Source organism: Hypanus sabinus, chromosome 1 (assembly GCF_030144855.1).
Source record: "Hypanus sabinus isolate sHypSab1 chromosome 1, sHypSab1.hap1, whole genome shotgun sequence".
NCBI classification, from domain to species: Eukaryota; Metazoa; Chordata; class Chondrichthyes; order Myliobatiformes; family Dasyatidae; genus Hypanus; species Hypanus sabinus.
The window spans coordinates 24,091,105-24,103,793 of record NC_082706.1 but is presented as its reverse complement, the minus strand read 5'-3'; the positions used below and the strand labels follow the sequence as shown (position 1 = coordinate 24,103,793).

General features: G+C 43.9%; 1 long non-coding RNA gene across 1 annotated transcript in view; it reads left to right on the top strand.

The window, feature by feature from the left end:
- Positions 1-4,653, top strand: part of LOC132391961 (uncharacterized) — a 49,466-nt gene extending 44,813 nt beyond the window's left edge. The window contains exons 2-3 of the long non-coding RNA XR_009511395.1: positions 1,165-1,289; positions 4,243-4,653. This is a non-coding gene — a long non-coding RNA (uncharacterized LOC132391961). The remainder of the gene's footprint in view (positions 1-1,164; positions 1,290-4,242) is intronic.
- The last annotated feature ends 8,036 nt before the right edge of the window (positions 4,654-12,689 follow it).

Sequence of the window (12,689 nt, the reverse complement as noted above, 5' to 3'; positions counted from 1 at the left end):
GAGGAAAATGATACAGTAATTTGTGAAAGGGAATTTGTGTTCGGACGGCTGCTTTTTATGATGTATGTTGATGATTTGGGCTATGGGATTAATAGATTTGTGGCTAAATTTGCCAATGATACAAAGACAGGTGGAGGGGAGGGTGTTGAGGAAACAGAGAGCCTGTAGAAAGACTTAGATAGTTTAGGGGAATGGGCAAAGAAGTGGCAAATGAAATACAATATTGGTAAGTGTATGGTCATGCACTTTGGTGGAAGAAACAAACAGGCAGACTATTATTTAGATGGGGAGAGAATTCAAAATGCAGAGATGCAAAGTAACTTGGGAGACCTTGTGCAGGATACCCTGAAGGTTAACCTCCAGGTTGAGTCGTTGGTGAAGAAAGCGAATGCAATGTTGGCATTCATTTCTAGAGGTATGGAATATAAGAGCAGGGATGTGATGTTAAGGTTCTATAAGGCAGTCGTGAGCCCACATTTAGATTATTGTGTGCAGTTTTGGGCTCCTTATTTTAGAAAGGATATACTGACATTGGAAAGGGTTCAGAGAAGATTCATGAAAATGATTCCAACAATGAAAGGGCTACCGTATGAGGAATGTCTGGCAGCTCTTGGACTGTATTCCCTGGAGTTCAGGAGAATGAGGGAAGATCTCACCGAAACATTCCAAATGTTAAAAGGCTTAGATATGGAAAAGTTATTTCCCATGGTACAGGAGTCTACAACAAGAGGGCATGACTTCAAGATAGAAGGATGTCCATTTAGAACAGAGATGTGGAGAAATTACTTTAGTCAGAGGGTGTAAATCTGTGCAATTTGTTGCCACGAGCAGCTGTGGAGGCCATTTCAATGGGTGCATTTAAGGCACAGGTAGAAAGGTTCTTGATTAGCCAGCACATCAAAGGGTATGGGGAGAAAGCAGGGGAGTGGGGATGACTAGAAGAATTGGATCAGCCCATGATTGAATGGCAGAGCAGACTCGATGGGCTGAATGGCCTACTTCTGCTCAAATATATCTGATGGTCTTATAGAATTGATAGTGTCTGGAGGGAAAGGATATGGAACCAAAGAGTGAGACCTAGAAGAGGATCTCTGGCTTTGAACCACTCCTTTGTTTGCTGGTTCTCAATCTAATGTGGAACTCCACTCCTCTTTGTTGATTCAGGTGGCAGTGCCTGGGCTTGCCTCACACGTTCATCAGGGGGTCAGTGACGCAGCCCAGCTACAGTGCAGAGGGCAGAGACGTGGAGCTGGCTGGGACTGACAGGAAAGCCATCCAGCAGCTGTACGGTAAGCAATCTCGTTCTTTAATGGGAATCATGCATTGAATGTTTGCTTCCAAGTTAGACCATAAGACCATCACATAAAGGAGCAGAATTAAGCCATTAGGCCAACTGTTCTGCCTTTCAATTAAGGCTGATTTATTATCCCTCTCAACCTGATTTTTCTGCCTTCTCTCTGTAACCTTTGACACCTTTACTAATCAGGAAACTATCAATCTCTGCTTTAAGTATACTTAATGAACTGGTGTCCACAGCCGTGTGTGGCAATGAATTCCACAGATTCACTACCCTCTGGGTAAAGAAATTGCTTCCTAACTCTGTTCAAAAGGAACATTGCATTCTGAGACTGTTTCCTCCTCCACTATTGGGAACATCTTTTCCACGTCCACTCTATCTTGGCCTTTCAATATTCAGTACGTTTCAATAAGATCTCCCTCAATCCTTTTAAACTCCCGAGAGAACAGGCCCAGGGCTACTTTCATTCCTGGATAATTCTCGAGAACCTCCGTTGGACTGTCCCCAATGCCAGCACATCCTTTCTTAGATAGAGTGCTCAAATTTCTCACAATACTTCATGTGGTCTGACAAATGCCTTATAAAGCCTCAGACACTCAAAGAAAATGACTTCAGTAGCATGCAGCTACAACCCAAAGAATGATACACAATAAGCATTGTGTCTGTTACGCGCTCTTCCCTGTTTCAATGGATGCAAGGAAGTCTGCTTGCAGAGAGGGAGAAGTGCTTTGTGCTCAGTCAGGGTCTTTACTCCTTACGTGGGGATGGGCATAGTGACCTTGATGAGCATCTGATATTGATTTCAGATGGGTGAGAAACAAATGGAACAGCTGTGGGATTATTTGCTCCATTCCCCCACAGCACATTTAGAGCCTTAGAGCACTATAAAGTTCAAAGTTCAAAACACATAAATAGAACCCCAAGATTAAGTTTCTTGCAGGCATTCACAAATGAAAGACAATGGAATCAATGAAAAGACTGCATCCAGCAGGATGGAGAAAAAAATGTGCAAAAGAGAACAAGTTATGCATACATAAAGAAACAAAAAAAAACAATAAATACAGTGAACATGAGGTGAAGAGTCCTTAAAAGTGAGTTCATAGCACAGAGAAGGCCCTTCAGCTCATCTAGTTTATGCCAATCTATTATTCTTCCTAGTCCAATTGACTTGCACCTGGACTATGGCCCTCTATAACCCTCCCATCTATGTACTTATCCAAATGTCTCTTAAATTTTGAAATTGAACCTGTACCTAACAATTCCATTGGGAATTCAGTCTACTCTTTCACCACCCTCTGAGTTTCCCCTTAAGTATTCCTCTTTCACACTTAACCTATAACCTTAGTTCCAGTATCACTAACCCCAGTGGTGAAAAGGTTGCTTGCATTTACCTTATCTATACCCCTCATAATATTGTACATCTCTGTCAAATCTCCTCTGCTCCAGGGAATACAGTCCAAACTTATTCAGCCTTTCCCAATAATTCAGTCCTTAAGTCCTAGCAACATTGTTGGAAAATTTCTCTGTACTCTTTTAATCTTATTGATATCTTTCCTGTAGGTTGGTGAACAGAACTGTACACTGTATTCCAAATTAGGTCTCATGGATGTCTGATACAACTTGGTCATAATGTTCCATCTCATGTACATTGATTTATGAAGGCCAGTGTGCCACGAGCTCTCTTTATGACCCTATCTATCTGTTGCACCACTTTGAAGAAATTATGGATCTGTATTCCCAGTCCCCCCCTGGTCTACCACATTCCCCAGTGCCCTCCCATTTAAGATTCAAGATTATTTAATTTCATATCTGGTATACAAGTGTAAAGGAGAATAAAATAATTGTTAATGCAGATTGAATGCAGCACAAGTAAAAATGCAATAATAAATTACACAATAAATACTGTATACATACATAACAACACACACAAAATACTGGAGAAACTCAGCAGCATCTATGGACAAGAGTACAGTCGATGTTTTGGGCAAAGACACTTTATCAGGACTGGGGAAAAAAAAGGATGCGCAGTCAGAGTAAGAAAGTAGGCGGAGGGGAGGAAGAAAGACCAGGTGATAGGTGAAACTGGGAGGGGGAGGGCTGAAGTAAAGAGCTGGGAGGTTGATTGGTGAGAGATACGGGGCTGGAGAAGGGGGAATCTGACAGGAGAGGACAGAAGGCCGTGGAAGAAAGGAAAGGGGGGGCAGCACCAGAGGGAGGTGAAACTGATTCTTTAAGCTACAGACCCACTTACAAGGACTTTGCAACTCTTCTTCTTCTTCTAAGTATTACTATTATTATTATCATCTTATTCAATTTCTTTTGCACGTTGGTGTTTTTCCATAAGACCTTAAGAGATAGGAGCAGAACTAAGCCACTCGCCTCATCAAATCTGCTTTGCCATTCCATCGTGGCTGATTTGTCCATCTTTGTTTATGTACGGTTTCTGTTATATTTCTTTATTTTCTGTAAATGCCTGCAAGAAAATCAATGTCAGGGTAGTATATGGTAACATACAGTATATATGTCAATAAATTTGACTTTGACATGACTTTACAGATGTTAATTCACATGGATAATCTGTGAGCCTTTGCTTCCCTTTCTGGATCTCTCTGACTCCATTTCAGGAGAGATAAACGTTTGTTTTCATGGAAGCTCAGTGGTTGGCTTTGACTGTGCTCTGGCTCTGATCAAGCGTTCATGTAATCCTGCCACTCAGGTCTGTGAAATCAGAAATCTGAAATACATTTTAAGTGGAGGTAGAATAAGATATTGAGAAATTGTTTACCGTGATGGTCAGCTGCTACTTAACCAGGGCATCATTGTGAGCAATCCCACAGTGTGTTACTCTGCTGCTTAACATGATTAAGGACAAAGTTGAACAGCTGTCAGTCATGTGGTGAAGTGCTTTTGGCGATAACCTTATAAACGGTTGCATTCATTTGCAGGAGTTGAGAAAAGAAGACTGCAGCTGCTGGAAATCTGAACTAAAGAAGAAAAGTGGACTCACCCAGCATCCAGGCAGAGCGAATATTTCAGGTCAAAGAGTCTTTCCCACCTTCCTGCTGATGAAGGGGCTTGAACTTGAAATGTCCTTTGTCTCTTTGAGCATTTCCAGCATTTTGGATTTCCATCTCACTTATCTCCAGCTCTGTGGGTGACATGAAACAAATGTGAGATTATGAACACAAGGGATTCTGAGCAACACACACAAAATGCTGGAGAAACTCAGCAAGTCAGGCAGCATCTACGGAGAGGGATAAACAGTTGACATTTCTGACCAAGACCGGAAAGAAAGGGGGCAGAAGCCAGAAGAAAAAGCTGAGAGGAAAGAGTAAAAGCTTGCAGGTGATAGGTGAAGCCAGGTGAGGGAGGGTAGGGAAGTGGGGACTAGGTAATAAGCTGGCAGGTGATAGGTTCAAGAGGTAAAGAGATGAAGAAGAAGATATCTGATAGGATAGTAGACCATGGGAGAGAGAGAAGGAGGAGGGAAACCAAAGGGAGGTGATGGGCAGGCGAAAGGAAGGGGTGAGAGGGGAACCAGAATGAGAAATAGAAAAAAGTGTCAAGAGGGATATTGAGTATGTCACTTCAACATCTCGATACTTTGTGGCCTCCGGTGTACTTTCACTGATGGCTTAAATGTTCCAGTTGCAAAGATCAGGAACTATACATCGGATGGATTCAGCCAATGTGAATCAAATTAAATGCAGAATAATAACAAAACAAATAAAACAAGTATTGGAATTGTGATCTTCTTGTGTCTGTTAACTGATATAATAGACCTACTAAACACGAGTCAAGTACGTAACATCTCAGTACAATTCTCCCTGCAGAAATAGTTGATGGGACATGGTAGAATGTGTTAACTCTATTTTATGCCACTAATACTTGAGAAAAATTTGACCTTTTAATGGGAGACATGAGATACTACAGATGCTGGAATCTGAGGCAATAAACTATCTGCTGGAGGAGCTCTGCAGCATTGAAACGAGAAGAGGGACAATCCTGATGCAGGGTGTCAACTTGAAATGTTGACAGCTCCTTTCTGCCCACCCTTTGCTGATGGAGCCACTAGGTTCCTCAAGGAGATTGTCTGTTGCTTTTAACAGGAGACCACTTACTTATTCCAAAACAGAAGGAGGTCCTTTTGGTCCATTTAATCCATGTGGTTTCCAGCGTAGTAAGCTCATCAATCTCATTCCCTCTTACCTCCACAGAACCGGCAACTTATTCTCTCTCTTCTATCAAGTTCAAGAATTAGTTTAATTTTAATTGTCATTTAGCCATACACATGAATTTGAAGGGCCCTCTGTTGGTTGGGTTCGAACATGGATGTTGTGTTAAAAGACAAGAGACAGTAGGTGCAGGAGTAGGCCATTCGGCCCTTCTAGCCAGCACCGCCATTCATTGTGATCATGGCTGATCATACACAATCAGTACCCCGTTCCTGCCCTCTCCCCATATCTCTTGACCCCGCTATCTATAAGAGCTTTATCTAACTCTCTCTTGAATGCATCCAGAGATGGCTACAATGCGTTATAGCCATCTATGTAATACACAAGCCAGGACAGTACAATATGGCGAGCAAGCTGTTGCCCATGTAGCAGGTTCCCCTCTCCCTCCAGCTGATGAATCCAAATGAACTGCAGAGGCCAATATAGTTTAGCACCAGCAGTACTGTAGGAGTTGCCAGTGAACTCAAGGTGGGCCTGCCTCAGGGACTTTTTCCTCAGGGTTTACTCCTGAAGTCGTCCCCATAAGTGGAGGTGTCAGATAAGGGTTTGTCTTCTCCTGGACGAGCTGTCAACCGTAGCTGATGAGCCCCAGCGGTTTGAAGCAATTGGTTTTAAGGTGCTGGCAACTCGCCTTTGCTGCTTCTCCTCTCAGTAGAAATGTTTCCTTAAGGCTGTTATAGCTGGGGTGGTGGTGGGGACAAGCTCCCACTACCTATTAAGTGCTCCCGATGGTGTGTGTCTCAAATAGCCTCTGATAACCAAGTCCAGCTCCTGGCCTTCATGTGTGGCTTGACTACTAAGCCTGGTGGAACAGACGAACACAACCAAATGAGAGAGTGTCCCTCTAGGCCAAGGTGCAAGACGCAGTAACACGAGTCACACACAGTACTCAGCACATACATCACAGACAGTTTACGAGATGTCCATCAGTTTTGCTTCGCTCCTTTTGTCATTCGCTTACACTAAGGAGTGATTTACTGCTGACACACTGGCTCTCCTTTGGGATGTAGGAAGAAACCAAAACGTCAGGAGGAACCCACATGGCCACGTGCTGCAAGCAGCACCTGACGTCAGATTGGAACCTATTTATCCAGAGCTATGAGGCAGCGGCACTGACTGGCTGTACCGCCGTGGCTCCCAGAAACATCTGCCTTCAGAAACCCAAAGGTTTCACAGAGTTGTACAGGATAGAAACAGGCTCGTCCGTGCTGACCGAGATGTCTACCGGACCTTGTCACAGCTCCCTGTATTAAGCCCATATCCCACTAAACCTTTCCTATGATATGCCTATCTAAATATCCTTTAAACACTACTGTTATACCCACCTCCAAAGCTTCCTCTGGCAGCTCATCCCATGTACTCACCACCCTCAGGGTCCTCTGTTGTAACTATTTCCCCGCTCACTATGAACCTCTGCCTTTTAGTTTTAGACTCCCCTACCCAGGGGAAAAAAGACTCTGACCATTCACCTACCTGTGCCCCTCATGATTTCATGAACCTCGGTACAGTCGTCCCTTGGCCTCCTACACTCCAGGGGAAAATAAGCCCATATTCAGAGATGCCAAGGGCAGAGGTTGGTCAACCATCTTGGCTGCCATGCCAAATCTTCTTTCCGGACTCGAAACTTCAGTCTGAGCTTACCATTGGAGACTGATGGAGGTCATGAAGCCACGTGTAGTTCCAGCCTAACGGGTGATTGTGAGGATTGTGTCCAGCTGCAGCTTCTAACAAACCGCGTTAACGAATTGAGATGGAACTGGATGAACTTGAGAACATTTGGGAGGCTGAAGGGGTGATAGATATATAGAAAGGTGCAGGACACAGGAAACTGGGCGATCGCCAGGAAAGGGAAAGGGGTCAAGGAGCCAGTGCACAGTACCCCTGTGGCCATCCCCCTCAACAACAGGATACTATTGGCGGGGGTGGGGGGGGGAATGACCTAACAGAGGAAAATCACAGTGGTCTGGTCTCTGGCTCAGTGTCTGCCTCTGTGAATCAGAAGGGAAAGAGGAAGAAGAGGCACACTGTGGTGACAGGAGATTCATTAATTACAGGAAAGGACAGGAGATTCTGTGGGTGAGATCGAGATTCCCGGATGGTATGATGCCTCCTGGGTGCCAGGGTCCAAGATGTCTTGGATTGAGTCCTTGGCATTCTTTAGTGGGAGGGTGAAGCACCAGAAGTCATGGTCCATGTGGGTACCAGTGGCGTGGGTAGGATGAGTGATGAGGTTCTGCATTGGGAGATCAGGGAGTTAGGTGCTAAGGTAAAGGGCAGGACCTCCAGGGTTGTGATCTCAGGGTTGCTGCTCGTATCACGTGTTTGTGAGGCAAAAACTAGGAAGATTAGACAGTTTAGCAGGTGGCTAAGGAGATGGTGTAGGAGGGAGGGTTGAAGATTTTTAGATCATTGGTCTCTCTTCCAGGGAAGGTGGGACCTGTACAGAAGGAACGGTTTGCAGCTGAGCTGGAGGGGGATTAATATCTTAGCAGTAGTGTTTGCCAATGCTGCATAGTGGGGTTTAAACTAGAGCTGCAGGGAAATGGGAACCAGATTGCCAGAACAGTTAGCAGAAGGTTGTGGAGTCAGATGTTGGTAAGACCTTAGACAAAGTTAGGAATCAAAAAGTTGAGCTTGGTGTGACAAATTCAAAAAGAGTGAATACAGGACTGAAAGTATTGTACCTGAATGCACACTGCATATGGAATAAGGTAGATGAACGTGCAACACAGTTGCAGATTGACAGGTATGATGTTGTAGGCACCACTGCATTATGGTTGAAAGATTATAGCTGGGAGCTTAATATCCAAGATCACACATTGTATTGAAAGGATAGGCAGGAAGGCAGAAGGGGCAGCATTGGCCTGTTGGTAAAAGAGAAAATCAAATTATTAGAAAGAAGTGACATTGGGTCGCAAGGTGTTGAATCATTGTGGATAGAGCCAAGGAACTACAAGGGTAAAAAGACCCTGATGAGAGTTGTATACAGACCCCCAAACAGTAGTAAGGATGTGCCTGAAAATTACAATGGGAGATAGAAAATGCATGCCAGAGGGGGAATGTTGCAATATTCATGAGGGACTTCAAGATGCAGGTAGATTGGGAAAATCAGGTTGTTTCAGGATTACAGGAGGGGGAGTTTCTAGAGTGTTTATGGGATGGCTTTTTAGAGCAGCTCATGGTTGAGGCCACTAGAGGATCAGCTATTCTGGACTGGGTGTTGTGCAATGAACCAGAACTGATTAGAGGTAAATGATCACTTGGGGACATTAACCCTGAAAAATGATTGAATTCACCCTGAAATTTGAGAAGGAGAAGCTAAAGTCAGATGCAGCAGTTTTACAGAGGAGTAAAGGGAATTCCAGTGGCATGGGAGAGGCGATGGCCTGAACTGATTGCAAAAGAACACTGGCAGAGATGATAGCAGAGAAGCAATGGCTGGAATTTCTGGAAGCGATTTGGCAGGCACAGGATATATCATCCCAGAAAGGAAGATGTATTCCAATGGAAAGATAACACAGCAGTGGCTAACATAAAAGCCCAAGAGAGGACATAGAATCAAGCAAAAATTAGGGGGAATTTAGAGGATTGGGCCACTTTTTAAATCCAACAGAAGGCAACTAAAAAAGTTATTTAGAAGGTAAAGATAGAATACGAAAGTAAGCTAGCCTGTAATATTATGGAGGATACCAGAAGTTTCTTCAGGTATATGAAGTGTAATATAAATGGCAAGCATGGATATTGGGCCATTGAAAAATGATGCTGGAGAGGTAGTAATGGGAGACAAAGAAAAGGCATGCAAACTGATTCAGTATCTTGCAACAGTCTTCACTGTGGAAGACATGAGCAGTATGGTGGAAATCCTAGGTATCAGGGATTATGAAGTGTGTGAAGTTACCATAAATACAGACCAAGTTCTTGGGAACTGAAACATCTGAAGGTAGAAAGGTCACCTGGACTCAGTCATTGTGGAGTTCTGAAAGAGGTGGCTGAAGAAATTGTGGAGACATTAGTCATGACCTTTCAAGAATCATTAGATTCTGAAATGGTTCTGGAATACTAGAAAATTGCAAATGTCACTCCACTCTTCATGAAGGGAGAGAGGCTGAGGAAAGGAAACTATAAGCCAGTTAGTCTGATTTCAGTGGTTGGGGAGATGTTGAAGTCAATAATTAAGGATGGGGTCTCAGGGTACTGGAGGCACTTGATAAAATAGGCCATGGTCAGCATGGTTTCCTCAAGGGAAAATCTTGCCTGACTGATTTCAGCAAGGCATTTGACAAGGTACACCGTGCAAGACTTATTGAGAAAGTAAGGAGGCATGGGATCCAAGGGAACATTGCTTTGTGGATCCAGAATTGGCTTGCTCACAGAAGCAAAGAGTGGTTGTAGAAGGGTCATATTCTGCATGGAGGTCTGTACCTCTGCATTCTCTGTGTAAAAAACCTGCTCTGCACATTTCGTTAAACTTCATTCGACACCCCCCCATCTCCAGTGCATGTTCTCTTGTATATGATATTCCTACCTTCTGTGGCGTGCCCACAGAACGCAAAGAGTGGTTGCTGATGGATCATATTCTGCATGGAGGTCGGTAACCGGTGGGGTGCCTCAGGGATCTGTTCTGGGACCCTTACTCTTTGTGATTTTTATAAATGACCTACCTGGATGAAGAAGTAGAGGGATGGATTAGTAAATTTGCTGATGACACAATGGTTGGGGATGTTGTGGATAGTGTGGAGGGCTGTCAGAGGTTACAGCTGGACACTGATAGGATGCAAAACAGGGCTGAGAAGTGGCAGATGGAGTTCAACTCAGATAAATGTGAGGTGGTTCATTTTGGTAGGTCAAATATGATGACAGAATACTGTATTAATGGTAGGACTTTTGGTAGTGTGGAGGATCAGAGGGATCTTTGGGTTCGAGTCCATAGAACAATCAAAGCTGCTATGCAGGTTGACTCTGTGGTTAAGAAAGCATACAGTGCATTGGCCTTCATCAATTGTGGGATTGAGTTTAGGAGCCAAGAGGTAATGTTGTAACTATATAGGACCCTGGTCAGACCCCACTTGGAGTACTGTGCTCAGTTCTGGTCGCCTCACTATAGGAAGGATGTAGAAATCAGAGAAAGAGTGCAAAGGAGATTTACAAGGATGTTGCCTGGATTGGGGAGCGTGCCTTATGAGAATAGGTTGAGTGAACTCAGTCCTTTTCCTTGGAGCGACAGAGGATGAGAGGTGACTTGATAGAGGTGTATTAGACGATGAGAGGCATTGTGTGGATAGTCAGAGGCTTTTTCCCAGGGCTGAAATGGCTAGCACGAGAGGGCACAGCTTTAAGGTGCTTGGAAGCAGGTACAGAGGAGATGTCAGGGGTAAGTTTTTTTATGCAGTGAGTGGTGAGTGCGTGGAATGGGCTGCCAGTGATGGTGGTGGAGGTGGATACGATAGGGTCTTTTAAGAAACTCCTGGACAGGTATATGGAGCTCAGAAAAATAGAGGGATATGGGTAACCCTAGGTAATTTCTAAGGTAAGCACATGTTTTGTACAGCTTTGTGGGCCAAAGGGTCTGAATTGTGCTGTAGATTTTCCATGTTTCTCTCTGTTTCTAAATCTGTAGGAGTTCTTTGAAGAAATAACAAGCAGGATAGACAAAGGAGAATATTGTGTACTCGGATTTTCAGAAGGCCTTTGACAAGGTGCCACAGAAGAGACTGTTTAACAAGTTGTGAGCCCGTGGCATTACAGGAAGGATTGAAGCAAGGATAAAGCAGTGGCTGATTGGCAGGAGGCAAAGAGTGGGAATAAAGGGAGCCTTGTCTGGCTGGCTGCTGGTGACTAGCGATGTTCCTCAGGGGTCTGTGCCGGGAGCGATTTTTTTTATGTTCTACGTTAATGATTTGGGTCAAGGAATTGATGGCTTTATTGCAGAGTTTGCAGACAATATGAAGATAGGTGGAGAGGCAAGTAGTTTTGAGGAAGTAGGGAGGCTACAGATGACCTTGACAGACTAGGAGAAATGGCAGATAGAATACAGTATTGGGAAGTGTATACTATGCACTTTGGTAGAAGAAAAGAAAGGGTTGACTATTTTCTAAATGGAGAGAAAATACGAAAATCAGAAGCAGATCGGAATTTGGGAGTCTTTGCGCAGGATTCCCTAAGGTTAATTTGCAGGTTGAGTCTGTGGTGAGGAAGGCAAATGCAATGTTAGCACCTATTTCAAGAGGACCAGAACAATAAAGGGAAAGATGTAATTTTGAGCCTTTATAAAGCATTGGTGAGGCCTCACTTGGAGAACGGTGACCAATTTTGGGCCCTTTAGAAAGGATTTGCTGAAACTGGAGAGGGTTCAAAAGAGGTTCATGAAAATGATTCCAGGATTAAATGGTTTGTTATACAAAGCATTTGACGGCTCTGGGCCTGAATTCACTAGAATTCAGAAGAATGATGGATGACCTCATTGCAACTTATCAAATAGTGAAAGGCCTTGTTCGAATGCAAGTGGAGAGAATGCCTCCTATCAAGGGACAGTCCAAGACCAGAGGACACAGCCTCAGAATAGAGGGACGTCCTTTTAGAACAGAGGCGAGGAAGAATTTCTTTAGCCAGAGAGTTGCAAATCTGTGGAATTCTTTGCCACTGGCTGCTGTGGAGGCCAGGTCTTTATGTAAGGCAGAGGTTGATAGACTCTTGATTGGTCAGGGCATGAAGGGATGTGGGAGAATGTAGGAAACTGGGACCAAGAGGAAAATTGAATCAGCCATGATGCAATGCCAGAGCAGACTTGGCTTAATGGCCTAATTCTGCTCCTATATCTTGTGGTCTTCTAGCACAGATCCCATGGGTATTGTTATATTGCTTGGCCTTTGCTCAATAAAAACAAGCAAGATGTCTCTGTTTACTTGGATAAAGTGGAAGCACTCTGTGAATGCGTTTGAGTGATAAAGTGACAAGTGCTTACTACTCCATTCCAATAGTGCGTGTGCACTAATGGTACCAAGGGTGTGAGTGGGAATGAAGTGGCATGGAGAGAAGGGGGTTCTCTTTGTTTATCAAGGGGTTAAGGGTTCAAAGTTCCTTCGTGTCATGATCAGGCTGCTTTTCCTGTCAGGATTTCCCAGGGTTATAATATTATCTTCCACATGTATTTGTCCAAT